The sequence below is a fragment of the Ambystoma mexicanum genome, chromosome 1q, assembly GCF_040938575.1.
Source record: "Ambystoma mexicanum isolate Mex_15411 chromosome 1q, UKY_AmexF1_1, whole genome shotgun sequence".
NCBI lineage: Eukaryota > Metazoa > Chordata > Amphibia > Caudata > Ambystomatidae > Ambystoma > Ambystoma mexicanum.
This window is the reverse complement of record NC_090922.1, coordinates 843817397-843844609: the sequence shown is the minus strand read 5'-3', so window position 1 is coordinate 843844609 and position 27213 is coordinate 843817397. Positions and strand designations below refer to the sequence as shown.

The window sequence follows — 27213 nt, the reverse complement described above, 5'->3', positions numbered from 1 at the left end:
GAGTACTCTCCATTGACTGACACTGCGGCTCTAGGCGCTGTGTACACTGTTTTTATCCCTTTTCAGAATTTTGGTCCTATACCTACGGCGCGGAGGACTGCTGCAAGGAATTCCCATTCCACTCTATCAAATGCTTTTTCAGCATCAATGGAAAGCAAGGCGGGTTCACCATTCATATTTTGGGAGGCTGCGACCAAATGGAGAGTTTTTCGCATGGTGTCCGCCTCTTGTTGCCCGATTATGAATCTGATCTGGTCGGAGTGAATACGGTGGGGCATGTGAGTCTCCAGCCTGGCAGCCAATACCCTTGTGTAGATTTTGGCATCGAGATTGAGCAAGGATATAGGGCGATACGACCCACAACATTTGGGGTCCCTACCCTCCTTGGGGAAGGCCGATATAAGAGCTCGGACGAAGGAATCGGGGGCGGTTCCCTTTTCTAGGACCTCATTGAATAATTCAGTCAGAAATGGGGCTAGGAGGGCACTGAAGGTCTTATAAAAGCCGGTTGTGTATCGATCCTCCCCTAGGGGTTTTCCCAGTGTTAGCCTTTTGATCGCTTGGTGTACTTCCTCTTCCGTTATGGGGGCCTCAAGGTGAGCAGAGTCTACTTCAGCTATTTTGGTGAGATCGATGTCAGCAAGATAGTTATCTATCTCTTGCGAGTTTCGGTCCGTTTCAGAAGAGTATAGGGATTCATAAAAGTTTGCGAACAGTTCAGGGATGGATGGTTTGTCTTGTCCCTGGTCAGGAGTATTGCATGTTATTTCCTTTACCCTTCGTTCTGCCCGTTGCATCCTAAGCCTAGCAGCCAACAGTGCGTCGGCTTTGTCCCCTTTTTCGTAGAACTTTTGTTTCAATAAATGCAGTTTACGTGCTATCTGGCCCTGTTCTAGGTGACGAAGCTCCTCCCGCTTCTTTCTAGCTTCTTGAATCTTATCGAGGTCTGTGGCGTCCCCTTCCCTAGCCTCCTTATCCAATCGACATATTTCATTTCGAAGCCTATTTTCAATCAGGGCCCTTTTCCCTTTCTTCCTCGCCCCTCCCGTATAAGGATCCCCCTCCAGGTTGCTTTGGCCGCTTCCCACACACCCCGTTTGGAGATCTCCCCAGTGTCGTTAGTTTTGAAATATTCTATAATCTCGGTTTCCAGTTCCTCTCTAAAGACAAGGGGCCTCATTACGACCCAGGCGGTCCGGAAATAACGGTGGCGGTAAACCCGCCGCCACCGTTGTTTCCGGACCGCCTGAGTCTGACCCCTGCAGGCGGGAGGTGATGTTCCCGCCAGGTCTGTCCTGGCGGGTTTAACACCTCCCGCATGCAGGCGGACGAGGAAACACCGGCAGCATTACGAGATGCTGCCGGTGTTTCCATGATCCCCATTTCCATCGAGTCCCGTAGGACTCAATGGGAATGGGGATTTACACCATTCCGCCTCCGTGATTCCCGTAAAACCGGGGTTGTAATGCCACAGTAATTCCGGGAATCACGGAGGCGGAATGGTAATACGAGTCCGGCGTTAACCAGGCGGTTTTACCGCCTCGGTTAACGCCAGACTCGTAATGAGGCCCAAGGTCTCTCCACAGGGTCTCATTGCACCTCCATTTCCCACCCCTGATCGGTAAGTGTTCCCACTGTATATCCGCTGTGACGATGTCGTGATCAGACCATGTGATTGGGGTGATCTCAGAGTGTGATGTGATGTCATGCAGCTCCCGTGAGAGGTAGATATAATCTATTCGATTAATAGTATTGTGCGGGGGAGAATAAAAAGTGTATCCTCTTTCGTCAGAGTGCATATTCCTCCATACATCAACCAGCGCATATACTTGCATCATGTTCACATAATCATTATGGTCCCCTCTCATTTCAGTATTGACAGTTGAATTACCCGCCTTACGATCCAAGCTAGGGTCGGCCCACAGATTAAAGTCCCCGCCCAGCACAATATGCCCCGTAGCCTCCAACATTATTTTGGGGATGGTTCTCGAGAGGAATCTGAGCCCTACATTGGGGGTGTAGATTGTGGCTATTGTTACCTCCACGCTCCCGATGGTACCTGCCACCAATAAAGCTTGCCCATCCGCATCTGACCAGGATTTTGTGACTTGAAAATCAATTCCCTTTCGAATAAGGATTCCCACACCTCCTTTGTGCAATGGTCCAGAACCCCAAAACTCCAGACCGAGACGTTTCCCTAGAATGGGTCTCTCCTCTCCCTTCATGAACTTGGTTTCCTGCAGGAATAGGATGTCCATCTTGGCTCTCCGAAATTCCCTTAATACTAGTGACCTCTTAGTAGGCGAGTTAAGGCCCTTAAAATTAAGCGTTCCCACTTTCAAGGGGCCCCTTGTGGTGACTTCAGGGGTAGCCATCTATTTGTGACATTGGACTATTCATAATCATAAGCAGCCATTCCCTGTGGTTTATGCCCTCAACCAGTGTCGACATTTTCTTCTCTTAAGCAGTAATTGAAAAAAATGTTTCGGTCTTTCCTTCTCCCATGTCTTGTGACCCCTCCGCCATTCCCCCCCCTCCCCCTCATATGGCGGCGTCCGAGCGAGTCCAGTTAGTTGCACTGCACCAGCAACGAACCACCAGCAGGGACCGTTACCTCACGGTCCTTTTGCTAAAGTTAACTACCGCATTCTGAGCCCCCAATCCGCCCCCCCACTCAAATCTCAACTTACAACCATTGAACATAGGTGTTTTAGTACCTGACCCGTAGAAATCCCTGATTTTGAGCAGTGGTATTAAATAAAGTTAGTTATTGCCTGTCCGGGTCACTTGTCCCCCTTTGGGGAAATATTGCCTCTGCAGTATTTTCTCGATCCCTTAATTCTCTGTCTCTTAGGGCCTCAAAGTTTCCATTCTCTTCCTTCACCTCGTGCTGCGTCTTCGTCGTTCCCTCGTTCATTTGCCTCCACAAGATCAGATATGCATGCCTTTATTTCTCTTTCTGATTGCAGTCTGATCCTTGTGCCATTGTGCTCAAAAGAAAGGGAGAAGGGGTAACCCCATCTGTACTTACTGTCTCGTTCCTTCAACCATTTCGTCAGGGGGCCACACATCCTTCTCAGGGCTAGTGTCATAGCAGATAAGTCTTGATATATGGTTATTTGAGCTCCATTAAGGAAGATCACCCCTCCACGCCTTTCCTTCTCAAGAATTTTGGCCTTGTCCTGATACCTGTGGAAGCGGGCGAGGACCGATTTCCGTCCTCCCGGTGGGCCTCCTGCTGTGTGGATCTGCTCTGTCCTTGGTTCACCAATCGCATCAGCCGCGAGAATCTTAATGATGTCATGAATCGTTGTTTTAAAGCCCTCCTCAGTCTCCCCTTCGTGGTCCGGGATTCCAAAGAAACACAGGTTATTTTGTCATTCTCAATTTTCCAAATCATCCATTTTTAACCTGTATTCCTCTTCTCGCTGCTCAAGTTCTGTAATTCTGTGTCCCAGCTGCGTTTCCAGAGTGTCTATCGAGGCTTGGTTGTTTTCTACTCCCGCTAGTCTGTCCTCAATCCTATCCATAAGTTGGGTGATTTTGTCGATTTTGCCACCTATATTAGCTCCCATATTTTTTATTTACGTTAACAGGGCTGCCACGTCATCCTTCGTAGCTGCTGTCTCACCATGTGCTGTTGCTCCAGTTGCCATTTTGGCAGAGACAATTTCGCGAGTGGGGGGAACGTAAGCGTATGTGGCGAGGTTCACTTTTGCCTGCATATATTCAGGGACCTTCCCCACCGATTCAGATTGAAATTTGTGATACGTAGGCTGTGAAGGGTCCACTCTCAGGTTATACTGTATGTGCAGAGACCCTTCTCCCCCTCTCCGTTACTGTGCTCAGGTTGCTCTTTTCACTCTCAGGGCACGGTCGGTTACTTTCTCGCAGTCTTGAGTGCTGTGTGCAGCCTGGGAGGTCCTCAGTGTGGGGGGGGAGGAGTTGCGAGGTACCCCCTATATGTCAGTCCTGTTATGCACCGGGGTACTTGAGGAGGCACACACCCTTGTGGTGGGGGCCCTACCCTAAGTCCTGTTGGTCTCTCAAGTTGGTGCGTTCAGCACTGGGTGTTCTTGCTCCAGCGGGGTAGAGGTGCTCTGTGGAGGTTGTAGAGGCTCCTTAAGGTGGTTCTGGGCTATCGCAGCGTTTGATCATGTGGGAGGGTTCCGCAGATACAACTATGTGGACTGTGGCCGGTTCTGCCGTGTACCGGGTCAGAGCAGGTGTGGATTTTCAGAAGGTTCAAAAAGGGGGGACCTTGTCGCTTGTAGCCCCAGCACGTAGCTTTCCATAGATGTGGCCCTGGCGCGAGAGTGTGCGGGGGAGCCTCCCTGTTTTAAGCTTGAGGTACTTGGTGCGCCCAGAGGGCTTCTCTCCGTTCTTTTCTGGGTGTTTGCCCTCTTGTTTCCTCACCCTTCCACTTCCTATCTCTGTCAGAGTAGAGTTTGGCTCCTTGTAGTGTTGCCGTTGTTGCACGGGTGCTTCGGGGGGCCCCCTGGGTGGGAGGTGATTGCAGTCCCACAGCACACTTCCTCTTTGAGGTACCGCTGGCGCCGGGCTCTAGGCCGCCGGGGGGAGGGCCGCGATGCCGGGTGTGTGTGCACAAAGCAGAGGCCTGTGGGCGGGAGGGGGGCAAGCAGCGGCCTACCTTATCCGTGGAGGCAGGCCCATTCACAGTTGCGCAAAGGCGGATGCGAATCAAGAAAGGCTAGTGCGTTGGGGGGCCGCAGGACCTCCGACGAAGTTCCCCAGGGAAATAGGTCTGCAGGCAGGGGCTGATGCTGGTCTCCAACTCCAGTTCCTCTCGTGGGGGGATCGTCAGGTGAGCCGTTACGCCTCCCTGGGATCCCGCGTGCTCCAGTAGTTTAGTTTTCTTCTTTGCTGCCAGGCACTACGCAGACCAGCCACGTTTTCTTCGGTTTCCACCCGAGGGAACCTCTGATTTCGTTCACATTTTTTCCTGGCTGGGGGGGGGGGGCACACTCATACGTCTCTTGTCAGATTGGCAGCTCCGGGGGGGGGGTCGGAAAGTGGGGGCTCAGGACCACTTTTCAGACCTCGGGCGCGGAGCTCACAAGAAGAGCAGGCTCATCCGTGCGCCCCCTTGTGGCCGATCATGCTTGTTCTTTTTAAATTCGAAATTGAAACTGTATCATTGATGTATGTATGTTTTATTCTTTTGAACTATAACACAATTTTTAAAAAATGGATAGAATGGAGAGTGTGGCCACTAAGAAAAGAGTGAAGTTCATATGTCTGAGAAGTGGTTGGAGAGGGAAGGTTAAAGTCACCTAAGAGAATGAGGTGATGTTTAGTGGAAAGAAAATCAAGGAGTTGCTGAAGATCATCAAAGAATGTTCCAGTGGGACCAGGAGGGCATTAGATGGAGATAATGTGAACTGAGCAAGGCAGGACAATAGAGATGGTGAATTCAAAAGAGGTTGGAGAGGACGTGGAATTGGAGATTTGTGAGGCATTGAGGCAGGGAAAGAGTTGGTGCTGCCTCCACCTCTGCCAGTCAGTTGAGGAGAGTGAATAAAGGATAGTTTGGAGTTGTGTAGAGCTGCCAGAGTGGCAGTGTCAGATGGCGAAATCTAGGTTTCATTGATAGCAAGAAGGTCTAGGGGTGGAGAGCTGGAGGCGAAAGTAGTCAGTGATAAAGGACGTTTTGTTGCATACAGACTGAGTATTCCAGAGTGCAATGCTCAGTTGATGAGTTATGGAAGTGTAAAGAAGTTGAGTCTCAGAGGAAGAGAGGTGAAATGGATAGGTGTTAGAGGAGGTTTGTTAGCTTGTCAGTTTTGTTTGCTGGATGGAGGTAAAAGAGAGATGGAGTAGTGGGAGTTTTGAGTTGTGAGTTTTATAATATGGATAGTGAAGGAGGAATTTGTAGCATGATTGGAGATAGGGTAGGGAGAGGTGAGTAAGAGGAGCAGCAGGGGGAGCAGGAGTGAATGCATTATAGGTGAGTAGCACAATGTGGAGAGACCGTACAGTAATTTGGAAGCTACTGGTACTCACAAGTGCAGGTGTATGAAAATAGTTGTCTTAGTGGAGTTCTTGAGTGTGATTTGAATATTGTGTGTGTGCTGTATGCAAGGCATTGTTGTGGCAACCTGTGGCAAACAGGGGCTAACAGGGAACACATAATCAAACAGTGAAGGCTATAGTAGCAACCCTTATCTCTGTCTTCCCTTCGCTCTGGCCGACCAAAGGTCAGTGCTTCTATACCCAAAGTAATCTGGAAGTAACTTTGTCAGAGGTCACAGGGGCAGTGCCTACATCGATCGTGGATGCTTCATTTGGGTCTCCCGATCTGTACAGGCACCCTCAGGACGATGGAACGAGGGACTCCGTTGGTGTTGGGGTGAGGTCTGTGTTTCTCCCAGCCCAGTTGAAGCCCTTTTTGGAGAGGGAAAGACCTACCAAAGATATTACCTAACCTCACTAATGCCCCGCCCCCCATTAAAGGGGACCTAGTGACAACCTGCCTAGAGACCCATGACTTTTTCCTATTCCATATAAAGGAACAAATCTTTCTGTAATTTTTCCACCAATCATGAAGGGACCTTCACAGTAGGTGAGCAAAATACATACAGGACTTTAGGAAGGAGCGTCAATTTAACCAGAGCTCATGGGAGATCCTGAATAATCCACAGCTTCAGATCTTCAACCAAAGTATATTTGCCTTATATAACTCCTTGTAGTCTGTAGGCAGTCACCCTGAGATATATTGCCTCTCTTTCCCCTATGAGAGGATAGGCCCTGCCCCAACCCTCCACCTCTTTGGTCTCCTCTTAGATGATAAGTACTTTAGATTTGGTGTAGTTGATCACCAAACCTGATACCTCACCAACATCCTGCAAAATGACCATTACTTTCGGTAGGGATCGGGCTGTGTTCCTCAAAAACAACAAAACTATCAGCATATAATGCTATCTTGTGGTATCTCCCTTTGCAGAACACGCCCTGCACCCCCTATCTTCCCTTATCACACAAGAGTGTGCAGAGTGCCCCTCCTTATGGTAATTGGTGCTGAAAGCCGCCCGTTATTCTGGAACCTCATGGATGGTATCTGGGAATTTGCCAATACCAACTGAATGAATATTAGCCCAAAACCAAATGATTCCAACATCAACCTCAAGTATCCCTAGTCCATACTATCAAATACACATACAACATGTAGTGCTGCTACCAACACTTTCTGACCCGACCATTTAAGCCAGTCAATAACATTGACAGCTCTGCTAATATTATCCTTCGTGTTACACCCCAATATAAACCAAAACTGATCCGGATGGATGAGTTTAGATAAGACCATCATTAAACGCATTGCATTTTAGCATACATTTTGGCACCCCATTGAGTAGGGATATGGGTTGGTAACTTGCTTATTGTGCCATCCACGAGTGCCCTGAGAGCTTTAGGTTAGTGATGCGCTATATAAGAATTTATTTAGTTAGTTATTCAACTGGCTCTTTCCCAGGCTAGAGTAACAGTAAAGTAGAGGAGAAACCCATATCTTGCGATACTACCACTTGTCCTGGATTGCATTAAACAACCTTGTCAAAGGTTGTAGCATACATGGTCTAAATGTTTTATAATAACCATTCCCAAATCCATCAGGACACAGCGTTTTATTATGCGGCAGAGTATCAATCGCTCTTCCCACTTATGCAGTGGTTATTGTAGCCTCTAATCATTCCCTATTCTCTGCTAAAATCTGGGCCAATCCCGCTTTTTTCAAAAATGCGATTGTTTTTTTAAATCGAGTTTTTTCTCCTTCACCAATTGTTCATAAAAAGCTTCTTTAACTCCCAGTTTGTCTTCCTCTGCTGTCTTTCCATCTCCCCTATCGTCTCATATCTGCAAAATGTAATTTCTCCCCCTTTATTTACGCGATTTTGCCACCAGGAATCTATTGGCCTTATTTCACTACATATGATAGGATTGCCTAGTTTGGGTCAATAATAGAGCAGACAGGTCAGCCAAGTGTGCCTCCAGCTGCGACCGTACCTTAGTAAGTACCCGCAGTGACTTCAGCGAACCCCTAGGTTTATGGGCTCCTTCTGCCTCCATCACTTCCTGTTCTAGTGCTACTCGGATTGTTTCCCAAGCCGATCGAAACCTCCCTTACCACCCCAAAAACCCATACCAAAATAACACCCACTTGTGTGAAAAGAAGGACATTCCTGGAATCTTGGGGTCAGTTTCCGATGCCCCCACCCGTCTCCTCCCACACCCCACCTCTATTGGTAATCCTGATTGGTAATCCTGTACCCCCATCCAGTCCTGCTGGGCGTGTTTGTGACCGCCTAGTACTTCACCAAAGTTGTATAGGCCAAAAAATGTCTCTGCTTAACTCCAAACCTCCATCCACCACCCCCTCGCCCCCCACACCCCTCAATCGGGAGCCAATCGTCATTTACATTTCCCTTAGGGTACGACAACCAGTCCTCCATCCCTCTTTTCTTGGCGCTCTTTTCGCTCGGTTGTCACTGTCCCATTCCGGGGATGACTCTGCGGGTAGAATCACTGCTTCGTTTTCCATTAGTTCAGCCATTTCTTCTTCCTTAGTAATGCTGTAGGATTACCCCTGATATTCGAACTTCAGTCTGCATGAGAACGACCACCTGTAGCGCACACCTTTATCTCTGAGCCAGCATGTGACTACACAAAGGTTCTTTCGCTTCTGCAATGTTGTTTAGACTAGATCATGGAACACTAGAATGGAGGAGTCTCTGAATATCGGATCATTATGTGTTTCCAAGGTGCTATCACAATCCTCTCTTTTAGCTGAAACAGATGAACCCATGTGAGAACATCCGGAAGTACATTTTTGCCCTGCTGAAAAGTCATATACGCCCAATGTGTTCTGTCCAGCACTATTACTTCGTCTTCCGGTGTGTTCAGAATTTCTCTGAAAAGGGCGCGCACATATTCAGCAAGGTCCCCATCCGCAAGATGTTTGGGAATCCCTCGCAGCCGGATGCTATTTCGGCTGGACCTGTTTTCAGTGTCCTCCTGCTTGTTTTCTATAACATATTCCAACTGTTGCTCCAGATCGGCCATTCTCTTGGCAAGCTGAGCATGTTCGTGACCATGATCGCATAAAGTCGTTTCCACTTGCGCATCAGCCTCTAAGACTTGCTTATCCAGCTCTGCTTGTTAGACTTGGAGTGCTATCTTTAATTTCTTTTTTATTTCCAAGAGCATCGTTTGCAAATCCCATTGCATCATAGGCGTGTATTCTAGCGGCATCTGTGGGCTCTGAGGTGAGTGGATCTGGGCCATTGCTTGTAGCTTGTTCCACTTGGAGCTCTCTTGCACCTGCATCATAGTGTTAATATCTCCCGAGAGGGCTCTCTTCTGCTTCGCTGGTGTTTTGGCCAAACTTCAAACCCAGAGGTCAGGGGCATCTGCATTTCTTATCAGGATCAAAAGCCATACACTGAGCTCCTGCATTATGCCAGATGCCTCATGTTATGTCTGGATGTCTATATTTCCTCATGCATCCCTCCAGCACATCTGTACACCAGGTGATCTGCGTTCGATCTGTCTCACATGGCTGTCCAATGATGAAGTTGCAGTGCCTCATGCGGTGGCAAAACCAGGGCTGGCTGTCCCTGGTCTCTACAAAGGCCCGTTGGAGAGGGGTTCCCTGTGGCCTCTCACTGCGCTCCCCTTCTTTGCTCCTTAGCCCTTACGGCCAGCACTGCCCAAATGCCTTACTGAAAGTGTTGAACACCCTCACCAGGTGCCTCCACATGTACCGGTCAGCCTCTGAAGTTTCTGTATCGCTTTCCCTATGATCCAGGGGTCGTTCCCCCTATATAGCATTGCCCAAGGTGAGCACTCCACTCATTGGGAATCAGCAGGTCCATTTAGCTGCTGCACTCCTTCTCGGTGCAGCGGTCACTATTTTCATTGCCCCTGGCCACTGGAGGGCCAACTCTGCCCGGGACCGCTTCTCCTCCCATATACCAGCCAGCAGTTGTATGTGCTGAGGCGCATGGACAGAGAAAACCAAGAACCAACCCTCTAAGGAAGCAGAGGATTGCATCATGCACAGTCCCTTCACTCAGCTCGGGTCCTCTGCCCCCACAAAGGCCGTTGCTCGTCCACTCCGTACCTGGATCCAAAGAAAGCTCCCTTTCCCCTCCACCTTCGACTGCCTCTCATTGTCTATCCACACTACTTGCCTCCATTCTTCTGTTGTAAAGGTCCAGGTTCAACGCTGTCAAGCGGGGCAAGTATGAATGCGCAAGTAACGTAATGAAATCAAGAGTGACGTGGGTGGTGAGATTGGGAAGGGGGACGTCTTTGAACGCAGCGCAGTGTGCATAGGAGATCACACAAGCCAGCGCAGCGTGAGACATTCCATGGAGGAACACCTTAAAGGGTGTGTGATTAGTTATAGCAATGGGGTAGATTGTATAGTGGGGGTCCAGGGTGTCTTAGGGGGTAATATTATAGGGGGGGGAGTTTGAGCAATATGTGAACAGTAGAGAAGCCATTTTACTGTAGGCCCACATTAGAAAAGCAGTTTCACAAACAGCTCATAATAAAAGGGCTGCAGGCTTTGGTGACAGCAGTGTGCTTTTTTGAATATTCAGCAGAAACAGTGTTCAGAAATGTTGCAAGACTACTTTTCCCAGGAGAACTCCATCCCATCGAAGTCGCTCTAAGAGATACTTTCGAGCTCAATGAGCTAGGCACTGGGGTGTGTGAGAAGAATTGGCAGAGAAATAGACATGAAATACAGTTCATTAAAATCCATCCATGTGTGTTATCGTTTTTTCAGATTACATTTGGCAACAAGGCGTGAGAGGGGATCTGGCGGGCCAGATCAATGGGGTAAGGGTTATGGGGCGCACGACAAGGATCCAATCGATAGTGAGAGGTTTTGGTGTCCTGAGGATACACCATTGTATAGTGTCCTCGCTGAAGTCAGCGGGGCTCATCATTGGTCAGACTTGGTGTGAATGTCTCGCCCCTTCCATCTCAGGATGCCCTGTCCAATTTATGTTCAGTCTTTTATCCATTTGTAAATTGGGCATTGCAAACCAATGGCAAACAAGTGTTTTTGACATAGCAGCACCATCACGTAATTGTGGGGCGATGTCGGAAGGTTTGTGACGTCATGAGGGGTGTTCATGTAATTTCGAACAAAACGTGTATTGCCTGATCAGAGTCACTAATGTAGTCCCACTAACCAGCTCCTGTGACATGCCTTAAAATTGTAACTATAATGTTGTATGATCATTTTGTAGTTTTGTGTATAAAATGTGTAGCCGCAGTGGGCAGCATCGAGAGCTCACTTCATTCAGTTAAGTTCCATGGGGTTGTCTGACCCGTGCTTCCCAGCTCTTTGGGTCAAATTAACCTGCGTTACTTCTTGCTTGGTATATGCTCCTTTTTTTAAATTGGTTTTTCGTTCCTTTGATTACTTCTACCAGAGGTCCCGTGGTACAGTTCACTCACACAGTGGGGTAGGATTTAATTGCTTTGCAGCCTATGAACCGCCAGATCCAGTCACCATCTTTTGCCGGATTCTGAAAACTCCAGTTGGATCCAGGCAAGCAAGGGAGCTTCATCAAAGTTTGTCGTTTCCTGGGTATATTGTCGAAGGGTTCCCCAAGTAGCAGGAGGGAAAAAGGAAGCCCTTTAATCACATTCAGCGGGGTCTGGGAGCTTAGATGGGCACAGGCAAATGGACCTCACCAAGGAAGCAGCTTTATGCCTCCCTGATTGGCAATGCTTCTTCGAATTTGCTTAGGAAAACGATTTTAAAGTTCAGCTTACTACTAATAAAAAAGTGATGTCAACAAATGTTGAGAAAGGAAATGTTAAGGTACATGCACTCAGGCCAAATTAGACATTTCTCTAATACTAAGACCCTCACACTACAAATTAAATCTGAACTCTCTCTACACCTACTTCACAGCGTTCACTTAAACTATAGCATTGATATCAGCAACCTAATATCTAACACTTAAAGTGATGTGGAGTGTCCGTCTATACCCCTATATATCCATCTATTTTGCTGCCTACATGTGTCTCTCTATTCTATCTGCCTGTCTATCTTTCTCTCGACCTGTCTGTGCATCAACCTACCTGTGAGCCTAGCCATCTATCCATCTGCAAGTTCTTTCTGGCTATCTGTCTATCTAGCTGTCTATGTTCCGGTCTGGCCATCAATCTTTATATCTGCCAAGCTTCTCCAGTTATCCATGTGCCTGTCCATCCATCCATCCTTCATCATCCATCCATCCATCAGTTTCCCTGCCCATCTTTCCATTCATCCATCCATCCATACACTTTCCTGTCTATTGAAATGCCTTGCAGCCAGCCCGTCCACCCATCTGCCTGCCCCTCAATCCACCCATAGAGCCATCTGCCCCTTCGTACAACCATCATCCATATGCCCATCCAGCCATCTGCCCATCCATCCCCATCTGACCATCCATCTGCTCTTTTTTCCTTCCTTTTTTACCTCCTTCGTTCCTTCCTTGCACCAGTTCATTTATCATCTGCCCACTCTATCATCCATTTGTCTGCCCATTCTCTCATCCATCCATCATTCTGCCCATTATCTCATCCGGCTGCCCATTGTCTCATCCGGCTGGCCATTTGTTCATCCATTTGCCAATTCACTCATCTATCTGCCTGTGCGTGCCTCCATCCAACCACAATGGATTTCCCCATCCATCCATCCATCCATCCATCCATCCATCCATCCATCCATCCATCCATCCGTCTAAGCCAGATCCCCACTGACTGAAATCCTCAGTAGCTGCTGACTCCCCACAGATCCCTTGGTTTTTTCATCTTCCGCTGAATCTGAAAAACTCTGGTGGGGAGTGGATAACATAAAAAACAACTCTCTCTTCCTTCTCGTATTCAGAGATCTGTTATGCCACGAGAAGCCTGTAGGAGTGGTACTAGTTTACTACTTTCTTTTAAAGGAATTCCTTTGCAGGAAAGTCATAGGTGATGATGAAATAAGATTGTTACTGTTTTCACTCTCAAATTTGCTTGTGTTCTTTCAATAGAAAACTATCCCTCTGACCATTCCAGACAACCTCTTTCTTGTTTTGTGGAACTGGCGTTGCCTATATTGACAGTTCCAAAATAAACTCACTAAACAAACTGTCCCTAACTAACCCTACAACTAATTTAATGAAGTCCAGTTGCCTACCATCTCCTCTCTTAATTTTCCAAGGAGAAGGGAATTACCTGCCAATTCAGTAATGCTGCATAGTTCTGATTACTTTCTTAATCGGCCAAATCAATTGTGTTGAAAATTTTCATTTGTTTCTTTGGTAATCTGGAACACTACTCCCACGTAGCAATCTGGCACTGAGGGATGCGCAGTCACTCTTAGATGCAGACTGCTTGCCGTGCTGTAACTTGGTGGTTGCATCCTCCCAAAGTCTCTGGAATGCTGAGAGAGCAATCGCTTGTCCTAAAAAGGAGTAGTTCATGCATGTGGAAACTAAGTGTATGTTCTAATTACATACTTACAAGTTTCTCACAATTAGAGGCTCTATTCAAATCACTGTTCTCCCATCATTACTGATTATACTCTTCATCACGCTGGCTTCTAGTTTTCTGAATTCACTTAATTCACAGCTTGCACACCTGGGAATAACTAGGATGAAAGACAGCTGGAGGATGTTGACAGTCATCCAAATTGCCCAAGACTTTTTCTAAGCCAATCAGTCCCCAGCTGCCTTCTCTCCTTCTTGATTTGGGATGCTATCCATTTTCTGAGCAGGAGTAGTAAAGGAACATTTCTATCAAACTAATCACTCTCCCAACCAAGCTCCTATTCATGGAAGAGCCCCAACTATGCATCATGATTATGAGCTGGAGCTAAATCAATACTTTGCAGTAGTAAAGCACCTCTAACCAAGTATACTACCATTGAGCGCTTGTGAAACCTGACAGTCCATTAATTAAACTATCAATTCAACTATCCACCTCTCCATTCAGTCATCTGCTCATTGTAAGGAGGGCCCATGTTTTAGGCTTGTGGATGGGAATAAGCAGGCCGTGGGGCTGGGAGCTGTCACCAGCTACATGAAGTAGTCCCTGGAGAAGGAATTTGGTGGATCCTCTGTCATTCCCAAACCATGTTTGGCCTTTTGTTTGTGACCTCGGTGGCCCGATTACTCCTTACCAACCACTCCAGAGACTTCTTATATATGTCAAGGGAAGTCTACATTTTACTGTAACGATGGGTTTTCTTTCCATGGCAGGGCGAACTAGCTGGTAGGTTGATATGTCAATGCCAAAGAAAGGTATTACTGAAAACATTGCATCTACAGCCCAACAGGAGTTGGGCGAATTTACCCGGGGACCCGTAAACACACTTCCACAGGTGTCCACGGAGCCCAGGACATTGTAGGGGAGATCTGGTTTTAGTGGCAACCTTGTGCCACATTCATCCCCTGGGAGCTTGCGGGAACCCAAACAGCTAGGGATCGCAAACCCAAATACGAGGGAAAAAAACCTTGCATGTTAAACACAAGTAACAAAGAACCTCAATACTTGTTGGGCAAATGCTGAGACAACCCAAACAAAATGTCGGTCTATAATGACCGACCACACTAAAATAAGCATGGTCGGTGGAGCTGCACATAGGCCAACTCACCAAGCAGCAGCAGTGGCAGAGTCTGAAGTTTCCTGGGGAACGGGCCAATGGCAGAGCTCTCTTCATGGCAACACACATTTGCAATCGGTGAAGCCGGCAGGCAAGCACGCTGCTATATAAGGGAAAAGTTTAAACCACTGGTAACCACAAGTCTTTCGGCAGAGCAGATTTTGATGAATTTTTCTGATGTGGACAACCAACAGATTTGGGCCAAGGGTTTCGAAGCCACCAAGGAAAGCGGGGAACCCCATGCATTTCCGAAAAGAGGACACCCGTGGGAATCCACAGAGGTGTGACTTTCGGGTATCGCCCCAAAACTTATTACCCACAATCCCCGGCAAAGTCTGAACTTTGGCAAAAAAAAATCACAATTTCCGGACATTTCACTCTGCCCACCCACCGAAACACGCCGCCAACAACTCATGTCCTACCATCCCGCATTCCCACAGGTGTCCTGACGAAAATGTTACCTGACATGTGTGGGTGCACCTACCTGGGCGCAAAGGGAAAAGGCTAAACCACTAGTGACCCCCAAAGGGTTTGGGGAGACAACCTACAGATTTGGGCCTATGGTTCTGAAGCCACCAAGGAAAACAGGGAACCCCATGCATTTCAGAAAAGAAGACACCCGTGGGAATCCACAGATGTCTGACTTGCGCAAATCGCCCCAGAATGTATTACCCACAAGCCCCGGCAAAGACCTGCATGGGAGATGGGTGCCCAAGGCCAGGGACATTACCCCCGACTTTCCTGGAGCTCTGGCTGGCCTGCGTTACAGCCTCTCCCTCTGGGAAAGGACAGGGAATGTCCCAGACCTCCCTGGAACCAACGCTGGGCTTGGGGACGTTCAGCCCACATGGGAGTCAGCTGCCCAAGGCCAGGGATATAACCCCCTACAACCCTGGAGCTCTGGCTGGGTTGCGTTACAGCTTCTACCCTCTGGGAAAGGACGGGGGACCCTGCCGAGGCTCCCTGGGACTGCCGCTGCACTTGGGGATTGCCACCCAACATGGGATGAAAACAGAAAGGAACTCTATATACAACGGGAACTAAATGGAGCAATATGGCAAAAACAATAAGACATTGTTCCTGTGTAGAAAGTATTTAAATTGCTAATACAACTTTTTTAGTTTAGTATTGCATCAGAAAGTGATTTAATCACATAATCCATAAATCCATGGTACCTGTGTATATGATAAACATAACACAGTTTTCTTGAAAACCAACATTTTAGAAAAAAAGAAAATATCAGATATATTTTAATTTTTATATTGAGTGAAAAGTAGCATGAAATGAATGAGCAAATCTCTTAGTATGCCAATAAACAATGTTCACAGATTATTAGAGAACATAGGAAAAATAAGTAAATATATAAACACACTTGTGTAAGGAAGCAACAACAGAAAAACAGTCATTGAGAAAACATAGTCAATGTGCTCGGGAGCAAAGTAAAATAAAACCCAAAACATCTTTTGAAAGCATGAATTAATTACGCTTTCGTTGAATTAATGTAAGTGTGATGGGTCACACACTATTATTGTAGCTGTACATAAGAGTACCCATACGAAATGGCACAGTTGGCGTTTCGGTGGAGATGAGAAAACACACCACCTTCATCAGGGAAGAATTGTCTCTGTTCAGCCCCTAAAGGAGGTTATAAAAATAAAATATTAAAAAGAGTGACCCGACTTTGCCAAGTCAAAACAAACATAGGATTATTTAATCCATGGAGCTGGGTGATCAAAGCCAGGGTGGGTGACCGAGGAACTGTCTCAAAAGGCTGCTAGACCCACCACCAATTGTGCTTTCCAAGGGGTGCCTAGACCTAACAGAAATGTAGGCACCATGCATGCTGTGAATTATCGAATAGTAAACTGTGCAAAACCAATGAAGAGGAGGTTGATCCAGATAGTCCAAGAGCCAATTTAAGAAAACATGAAAAAATGAAGACATGAGGGAAAGCAGAGAGTTGAAAGATTCACAAGAATGCTTACCTCGATACGGGGTAGCAATATGAATGACTAATGGCCTGCCGAAAATGTCACCAACGAGGAGGTTAGATAAATGGTATGGGATTCAGCCTAGGTGCGATATCTAGTTTCGTAGTGAGTGCTCAGGCTGAAATGACATATCCATAGTCCGATACAACTAACAGCTATGGAATAAAAAGATGGAAAAATAAAAAAAGATGCTCAATTAGAATGCTAAAGAAATCACAGGAGCTGTAGGCCTTGTGGTTACTGAGGATTGCAGTGGATTGTCGCTTAAGTAATGGCCGCCGCTCTCTTTCCAGTTTTTGCGATCAGTGTTACCAGCACCGGTATTTCTGTATCCAGTATGAACGTGGCAGAAACGGATGTACCGCTACCGTTGTACCGGGCGCATCCGTCTCTGTGGGTGTTTGCGTTACCGTGGTGACACCGGTTCTGCAAAGGTCTGGGGCGCGCAACTGACAAACCATAATCACACCTTACTTCTGCATGCTTGCGGTCACAGAAATGGTGTCACTGCCTTCACAGTAAAACCAGATTCAGCACCGCTGAACTTGTAATGAGGGTGTTCCACCTCAGTACCTTCACCTCTGGTGAGTGGATTTTTCGGGCTGGGTTTTGGCACGGGTTGCTTTTCTTGACTCTGTTTCCTCTTTCTCTACTTCACTTTGGACTCGCTCTTGGCGTCTTGGGGGTGTCAGTGTACTTGGCACGCGGCTGCCAATGGGGGGGTTAGTTCCTTCTGCCCTCTCCAGTTTCAGCATTGTTGACCGGGTCCCAGGCTCACCACGTCTTGTCCATGGTCTCCAGTATTCCGCCCTGACAGCGGTTTCCCCACTGTCTGTTGTTCCGGGTCTTGGGCGTCATCCTTTTGGCCTTCGTTTCTTTGCATGCTGCCACAGGTTCTGTTGTACCGCACTGCTCTGCCCCTCCAAGACGTTGCTACATCAGAGGGCTTCCCTTGCTTATGACTGGCTCTCTCATCTGGATCGGTTCATCCCTGTTACATATAGGGTCACATTCAAAGGGACGTTCCGTTTTCTTTCCTGTGTCGTATTGGATCCAGCATTACCTAAAGCAAAACAAAAGGAAGGCACATTACTTGTGATTGAAGGTAATCCCATATAGGCAAAAAGTGTTGCTTGCATAGGCAGTTTCTTGTGGAAATGAGTCCTTGTCCCCTCTTGGGGGGTCCCTCCCAGTGAGGTCCCACTTGCCAAGATCCCTAGGGTGACTCCCCCCTGGGGAGAAGGAGTGACTCCTCTCGATTGGTCAGAGTACATTTTGAAGGTTGCATTGTGAGGTTCAGAGCGGCCTGACACCGAAGATGGTATGCCAACAGTGAGGTCTGAATCGGGGTTGTTTCTTTTGGAACTTCGACCTGCTGATGAAGGAGCCTTAGCGATAGCTCTGGCAGGGACCTCAGTGTGTGTAAAAGATTCAGAAGCTGCAGATCCTGGTTCATCATGTGATCATATTGGCTAATCGAGGGCCGCACCCTTGCCTTCTGGTACTGGACAACATTGAAGAAGAGTCTGACATCGGCACACTATAGGCGGTGTCACTGGTGGTGGAGTCAGTGGTCACAGTGTAACTGGAGCCAAGCAGAGGAAGACCAGTCATCACAGAGGTGATGTCAACTGGGGTGACGACTTTGCGACATTGCTCCACATGGATCCAAGCTAGGATCCCGTAGCACTTCTATGCGGAGTCCGTTGTCAAGAGGACCTGGAAGAGCCACGACACCTAGGGTGGAGCGCAGATTTCCGCTGGTGGACCTTCACCAGGACCCAGTGTCCTGGCAGCAGAATGTAGCAGGGTTCAGTAGCCGGTTCAGGCAGGGATTCACGGACCTCAGCTAGTAAAGATCATACCATTTTAATCAACATGTGACAATATTGGAGTAGTGGATCATCCTCTAACGGTAGACCATGAATGTGGGGAACTGCTGGGGGTGCAGTTCCCATTCTCATAGGGCAACCAGTGAGGATTTCATGGGCGAACAGTTTGTGTTTATGCTGTGGATTATTGCGCATGGCAAACAGAACCAGGGGCAAGGCTTGTGGCCATTTCAACAGTTCTATGTGAAAATGTCCCCACATGTGCACTAGACCGCAGGTGATGAGCACAATGGAATTGTTGAGTTATTCCTAAAGCATTTCATACTTCTCTTATAACCTAACCAATAAAATGGGTACCTCAATCACTGTCTATACTGAGGGGCAATCCAAGCCAAGTTATAAACTCTGCTACAATCTTCCGGCCACTGTGACAGCATCTTCTTTTCTACATGGGAAGGCCTCCACCCACCCAGAAAATGTCAACCAGATTCAGGAAATAGACAAAATTCATGCAGTCAGGGCACTGTATAAAGTCTGTCTGCACATACAAGAATGGACCTTCCAGTACAGGATGTGCAGACATCCTTTTGGGTACTTCTCTCCCAAAATTATATGTTAAGTATAGGACCTAATTTTCACAATAACCGTGGGCCATATAGGCTAAACCAGGAGCCATTCAATCTCGACGCAATAATGTGATCATAGCATTTTTACCTGAATGTGCTAAGCCATGAGCTTCACGGACCAGTTAGGGGATAAGTACCTTTGGTGCCACAGGTGGCCATCTGGAGAGCGCCAGAGTGAATTTATTCCTAGCCTACAATACTGTACAATACTGTTGAGTCTGGGTCACCTTTTTTCAGCTTCTGGGGCTTGATCTTGTAGGATTGCCAGACTTTATAGGGAAGGGATTGGTGACCGTGGACTGCAACACAAACAAAAAATTAATTTCGAGTCAGGGGCCCATTTAAGGCTGCTGAGCGAGCTGCACCATTTGCTAATGTATTTGCTTGGGCTGTGAATGACCGTGGGATCATGTCCCTTGCATTTTATAATAGGTGCAGGAAATAACCCATTCAATAAGGTTGATGCATATTTTCCATTTAATATTGGAGTGGCCATGGATGTTAAATATTCCCGCTGATTCCATAGAACTCCGAAGTCGTGGACCACCCCGTGGGCGTACCTGGAGTCTGTTTATAGATCGTAGCCGATCTATCTCGGACCAGAGAACAAACATGGGGGAGAACCACAAATTCGGCTACCGGTTCCGATTTGGCCATAGGCAACCAATATGCTTCTAGATAAGCATGCTGGGTACATACAGAATAACCAGATACCAATTCCCCAGTTTCTGGGACACAGATACAAGGCCCATTGACAATAAGAATCAGGTCAGGACTCAACAAAGGTACATCAGATGAATCAACACAGGGTGACAAGAGTGTCTCCACGACAACCTGATAGTCATGCGGCTCTGGGTTGGTAGCAAAGAAGCAGTATTCAGAACTAAACATAAATATGAAATTACATTGGCAGCAGAAATAAGCAACTTTTAATATCGGGTGAGACTGGAATTTGTCACATGCTTTATCTTCCCTTTAAGCAACAATGACAACACAGCATGGGGAACCGCAACCGGGACAGGATGCCCCTGCACTAGGGAGCCAGTCTTTCTCATCAACAGAGAAGCAGTGACAGCTCACAATCAGGCCTGGAGTGCTGCAGCACTGGATCTAAAGCTACACTGTGGTAGGATACAGGCCGGTGCTTATCACTGTGTAACAGAGTGAACACACCTTGAGCGAACCCTTTGTGCACATCGCAAAACAGCACAAAGGGCTTACTGTAATCTGGAAAACCTAAGACCATTGCAAGTGCTTTCTTAATGGTTGACGAAGGCATCTTTTGCTTCATGAAATACCATGGCACAGGTATCTCACCCGAAGCACACAACACTGTCATTTTTACACTGAATCCAAACCCAGATTGGGACTTTAAACGGGACGGGAGGAAATGTATTTGTCAGTCCTTTTAAGAATTGTATCATTAGTGGGATCTTGAAGAAAGATACCTCTTCAGAGGAGCGCTTAAAAATAGCCCTTAATTGTACCAACCTGGAGCCCCAGATTGGCCAGGTGTAATGAGAATGATAACACCATAGGTGTACTGTATGTGAAAGGATCCTCATTCTTATCCCTGCACCAGCTGCAGAATTTGTTCCAACGGCAGCGGTACATGGGTTTTGTTGCTGGCCTCTGGTCGAAAGCAAACTCTCCATTACGTCATCCGGGGGGGTCCCAATCCTTGCATCTCAACCTCTCAGAAACCATGCGTGAAGGTTGAGTGTCTTGACCTCTGGATGGAGACCCCGACCCTCCTCTCTCTCTCTCTCCCTCTCTCTCTCTCCCTCTCTCCTTCTCTCTCTCTCTCTCTCTCCTTCTCTCTCTCTCTCTCTCTCTCTCCTTCTCTCTCTCTCTCTCTCTCTCTCTCTCTCTCTCGAGCACAGTGCTGTTTTGCTGTCTATCGAGAGAGATAGAGAGAAGGAAGGTCCTCTCTTTGTGGAAGACGTATTGGAGGGCAGATGGACATGTCCAGAAGGTCCGGGTAGCTACGTTCCATAGATTTCCTGAACCTCCTTAACCTTCTAATGACTTGAGGAATGGCGGGGACTGGAGGAAATGCGTACATGAGTGGAACTCCCAGTCTACTATGAGTGCGTCCCCTAGAGCTCCTTTTAGGGGAAATTCCCTTGAGCAGTACCGCTCGCACTTCGGGTTGACACCGGTCATGAACAGATCCACTTGAGGGGTTCCCCAAAGGGTGAAAATCTCCTGAAGGACTTCCTGAGCTAATTCCCACTCATGCGAGACTGTGCTCTGCCTGCCCAGAGCGTCCGCCGCCGTAGTTACCACTCCGGCTAGGTGAACTGCTAATAGGGAGATTCCTTCTTGAATTGGCCAGAACCAGAGCTGCATTGCTTCTCTGCACAGTGGTAGTGACCCTATGCCTCCTCTCCTATTGAGGTAGTACAGGGGCACTGTGTTGTCCTCCATTATCAGCATATTCTTTCCCTGCACAGAGGGCAGAAAGGTCTTCAGCACTAGTCTGATTGCCCTCAGCTCCAAAAGGTTGATATGTAGTTTGGACTCCGATGGTGACCAATAAGCGCTGATTGTCAGATCGTTGGTGTGTGCTTCCCACCCTGTGAGTGAGGCGTCCGTTACTGCTTTTATCTCTGGCCATGGTTGCCAAAAAGGTTCTCCCTTCAGACTGTTGTCCTCGCAGGCCCACAACAGGAGATCCTGTGTGGCCCTGCTTGGAACCTGAAGGAGATCTGATATCCTGCCTGAGAATTGAGATCATTGAGTCCTGAGAGCCCACTGGAGAGATCTTTCTCATGCGTGCCTCTGTCACCAGAAAAAATCAGGATGTCATGAGGCCAAGCAACCTCGGAAAGTTGAAGGCTGGGAGACGCTGGGCACTTTGGAATTTGGTGACTATCTGCAGAATTTCTCGAGCCCTCACTTCTGGTGGCAAGGCTTTCCATAGATATGCATCCAGGACTGCTCCAAAGAATTGGAGCCTTTGAGATGGTATCATGTGGGACTTCTTGAAGTTGAGGGAGAAGTCCAGTCTGGGGAGAAAATGACAGGTGTAGCTGAGATGTTCCAGGGCCTGTTCGGATGAACTGGCACTGATCAGCCAATTGTCCAGGTAGCGATAGACGTGAATCCCCCCCTATCCTGAGACTCTCTGCCACCACCGCCATCAACCCTCGGGCAGAGATCAGCCCAAATGTCAGAATTAGAAACTGATAATGAGAACCGCCCACGGCGAACTTCAGGTACTGTCTGTGCTTGTGATGAATTGACACATGAAATTAAGCATCCTTAAGGTCCAATGATAACAGCCAGTCCTGAAGTTGGAGGGCCTGAAGGATCTGAGAAAGGGTAACCACCTTGAACTTGTCCTGCCTGAGGAATTTAAGTCTCTTTAGTCCAAAATGGGTCTCAATCCTCCGTCCTTCTTGGGAATTAGGAAGTACGGGAAGTACCAACCCTTGTTCCTCTCTGCTACAGGTACTGGTTCTAGAGTACCGTTCTCTAGCAGGGTCAAGATTTCCTGCATAAGGAGCGGATCTTGAACTTTGAAAGAGCTGTTCCCCGTTGAATGTCTCTGAGGCTTTTTTAGAAAGGGAAGGCAGTAACCCTGGGAAACTATTTCAAGTGCCCATGCATCTGAAGTAATGCCTCTTCATTCTTTCAGATGCAGGGAGAGTCTGCCTCCCACCGGAGTCTTGTGAACTAAGGCCTCAGAGTGGTTTTGAGACGGCTGTAGCAGTGGCTGACTGTAAAGTACACGCTTCCTGGGCAGTCTTAGTACCATTTCCCCGTCCACCACGGGGGAATCTTTTTTGACCTCTTTGATTCGACAGTCCTCTCCCCCTTCCAACTGAAGAGTAAAACCGAAAGGACATACCCTCCAAGAAGTCCCGGTGGGGCTGTTTTGTGGCTGTCTAATAGCAGCAACAAGGGATTTCACTGCTGCTTTGGAGGTCTGCAGTTTCTCCAGGCTTTTCTCAGCCTTGCTACCAAATAAATGTGTGCCGTCAAAGGGCATGTTAAAAAATCTGGACTGTACATCTGAAGCAAAACCGGACTTTCTTAACCAGGCAGATCTGCGCATTACTGTACTAGCTGCCAGTGACCTGCTGATACTGTCATCAGTATTGAAACCTGTCTGGAGGGATTCGTACATCACGTCCTTCCCATCCTTGACTAGATTTAAAACTCTGTCTCCTTCGTCCACTTAGGGGATATGCCCAGCCGCCATTGCTATACATTCCCAAATTGTGTAAGTGAACCTGGCCAATGTGCACGTAGCATTCACCGTCTTTAGGGCCATACTCCCGGTAGAGAAAACCTTCTTGGTCGTAAAGCTTGTTATCTATGTCTGTGAGAATAGTTGGGTATGCATTTTGTTTTGAGTTGGATGTGGCAGCCTGCACTACCAAACGTTCAGGAGTCGATATTTTGTCAGATAACTGGGGTCACTACTGGACACCCTGTATTTAGATGTTAGCATTTTATTTACTACAGCAATTAACTCTGACGTCTCCCAATTTGTATTTACTCGCCTTTGCAAACCCACATGAAAGGGAAGAACAGGATCCTCCTGGGGTCCTTTGTCTAGGATATCTATAAAATCATCCTGCTCATATATTGGTGTAGGTCTTTTCCAGCCCATGTATTCCACCACCCTGGACATTAAATGTCTGTAAGACAAATCTGCATGGTCTGAAGGATCAGGTCTCCCAAATTCTATTTCAGGGGACTTATCTAGTCCACGTGCATTTTTCAGGGACTCCTGTAGATTTTTAATCCTTGATTCCTCTGAGATCAAGGGTTCAGGGACCCCAGGTGTTCCATATTGTAGGCCAAAGGGACGTGAATCATCAGACAAAGGTTCTACCTCTTCATAAATAGAAGAAAGTGATTCAAAGAAATCCTTTCTTGGTAGTGGTGTATATGTCTTTTCAGTAATCTTCAATGGCATCAATGATGGATTTGTCTCGACTCAAGGGATCCTTCGACCGCTTTCGAGATTTTTCCTTGCCTCCTGGGCCTGAGGGCTCACAGCTTTTGCCCTTATTTCTTTTTCTACCTGGGCATGGCTTTCTTGAGTCTTTGAGGGGGTCAAGCCCACATTCTCGAATACCTTGATTATTTTTTTTCCCACTCAGCCAGAGAGGCTGATTTTGTCAGGCATTTGATCAGTTCTGGGATCAAATGCCCGACGAAATCCGTTCATATGTCTTCAAAGACGATGACATATAGTGCTGTTTCTTCGAATGCAGCAAAGTTGACGAGTGGTGAGAACCACTGCGTGATCTTGATCTATTTGTCTTCTTTCGACGAGGAGAAATATTTTTTGTCTCATCTGAAAACTGTATTTTCAACTGAGTCATCGGTGGGGACTTAGACCTAGCTGCCACTAGTTTTCCTCTTTGCTTTTTCAGGGCTTTCGCCGTCATCGATAGGCAGGCCTTGCAGTCAAACGTAGCGTGAGAGGGACACAGGCACCACATACGCACCTGATGGGGATCCTTAAGGGACATCTGTGCCCCACAGTCTTGACACTTCTTAAACCCCAATCTCTGAGTTGAAGACGCTGATGCATTGTTTATCAAAGATTCTCGTAGGAAACTGAAGCGCAACATATCCGAAGCAATAGCTTTCGCAGAAAAACTAAACTGGAGCCAACAGTCGCTGCGTGTGCTTCATACCATCAATGATGTTGACATCAAGACGTAGGCCTCCAAGGAACATAGAGTCGACAGCCATCGCAGCGCCCTCTGCTGGAAAAACATTTCCGAAGCAGCTGGATATGGAAATATCATAAGATGAGGAGTACGAGGGAGGGCACAAACCATTTGAAAAAATGTTCTCAACAAAAAAAGGGACAGCGACTAAATCTGTGTTTGCACTAACAATTATTCTCTCTAGTAGCCGCCACGTGTTTAGTTTAGCATCCACTTTTGTAATCTTGTGGCGACTAGTGAACTTCTTCATGGCTATGTTCACACATTCGTATCTTTATTATTCATTTCATCATGCTGTTCTCTCACCTTTCTGGATTTATATGCTACCCTAAATCATGGCTTTTCTAGTGTACTATGTTTTACTATATTGGTCTCTTTGTCAAATTTAAACATGAAACGGCATTGTAGCAGCCCTATGTTCTCTGTTTACCGTTGTCTGTTATTAGACATATTCTGTCTGTTTTCTCTGTATTTCACAAAATACATATGTTGCCTCTGAGAAATACTGAAAGTAGAATATGTCTGCAGATAGTCTGGGCTAGCCGATTGATGATCGGGTGTAACAATTAGAATGGCAGGGTTGTAAGTGTCCAAAATATCCTTGAGTCTTTCATTTATCGGGGGCTCCACTTGGATTACAGGATATAATTGTTTGTACCCGGCTTTATGGGCCCGTACCTGCAGGTTAGAGTACTTGGTTTTCAGGGATTTAACTTGCTCCTTGAGCTTTTCTTGAGTCTTTCAATGCCTGAGTATTGGATTCAGTCTGTCTCTTATGAGCTTCAGTATACCAATCTAGGTAACTGTCCCGTTGCCATTGGTGTAAACAGTGCCTTTCTTTTCAAACACCTTACGTAAATTCATTATTATGTCTAAGTGGAATGTGCCTTCCTGGGAGAAGTCGCTAGGTGACTCACTCTGTGTATATTCGTGCCATTTATCCAGGTTCTGGCATGCTCTGTCACGACCCTCGCCCAAAACCCCCTCTGGCAAACCCATTGGCCAGGTGAAGTCAGGACTCGGGCCCCTAGAGCCTGGCATCCTCTTCAAAAGCCCTCATGGGGCCAGTCCTGGCGCCTATGGTGCCAGGCCATACACCATGAAAAACAATGTGCTTGGGAACTACTCTATTGTATTGTCAGCCAACATGGAGGCATCCACATAGCTTGGTTCCTAAGAACCAAGCTATGCGGTCTAGTGTTTTGGGTGTGATATCCTAGGGACTACTTTACCTGGACTATTTTGTTGGGGCTATTTAAACCACACCCGAGCAAGACAACACGCTTTGCGTTACTTTGCAGCTTGCAACGTGATGCTCACCGTGTCCAGCTATTCCCTCGAACCTCGGAGAAGCAGAACCTGGAAGGCGACAAAAGGAACATCATTAGCAGCAGCATCTTACCTGCAGTCTTCATCTTTAAACACTCGCAGCTACTGAGAACAGCTTCCTCGAATCTGCACGCCTCCCTGACAGAACAACCTGAAAGAGGAAGATAGAGGCAACATTAAAGAAAGCAGTAGAGACATTTACAAATTACTGCTCAAAAGGCTTACCTGGTTGGTCGCCTCTCGGCTGGCACCACTCTGGATATTCCACTCGTGCTGAAGAACACCGCGACCTACAAGGAAGGAAAACACAGGTTAGCAAAGGCAAGACTTCGCAGCGCTGCGCATAGCGCTTACTTACCGCATCATAGCGCTCTTAATGCGCCATCATTTACCAGCGGGGCTCAACCAAGCCAGTTCGCCTCGCTGAAGCTCTGCATACCTAAGGGAGAAAAATGAGACATTTTAAACAAAGAAAGGCATGCAGGATAGCAACAAAACTAAAGAACAGCAATAAGACATACCTGAACAATATCAAACGGGCCGGCATCAGTGAAGTAACTGGACCGCACTCACCCATGAAAGACAACGCTCCCCTGCAAAGAAGGCAGGACGGAGAGCATGCCTAATTCTACCACAAGGTGAGGAGAGATCGCCAGAGGGACTGAAATCATACGGGGGTGGAGGGAGGATACTTAACCCAGTCGGTCAGTCTTGAACACAGTCCTCCTGTATTTTCAGGCAAAACCTTCCCCGCAGACCACATCAGGGCACAGCTGAGAAGCATACCAGCGAGTAACCCGGTTGGGTGGCGTCCCTGTGGATACCAGGTGAGCGTAATAGAACGCAAAGCCTACCATAACAAATCCACCTGGGTGCCATGGAGACATCAGAAATGGACCAATTGGCCCAATTACTAGGAGAGCTTCGTGCTGGGGTTCATTCTGCCCGACAAGAGACTAATGACCTCCGGAGAGACCTAATAGTGACCAAAGAACGCACTGAAGAGATTAGCAGGCAATACTTGCAATCACAGGCAGGACAGACACCTCTACCTGGAAGCAATCA

General features: G+C 47.3%; 1 protein-coding gene across 3 annotated transcripts in view; it reads left to right on the top strand.

Annotated features, from left to right (window-relative positions):
- The window catches only part of AXDND1 (axonemal dynein light chain domain containing 1), an 871721-nt gene that overhangs the window by 70133 nt on the left and 774375 nt on the right, over window positions 1-27213 (top strand). The window lies entirely within an intron of this gene.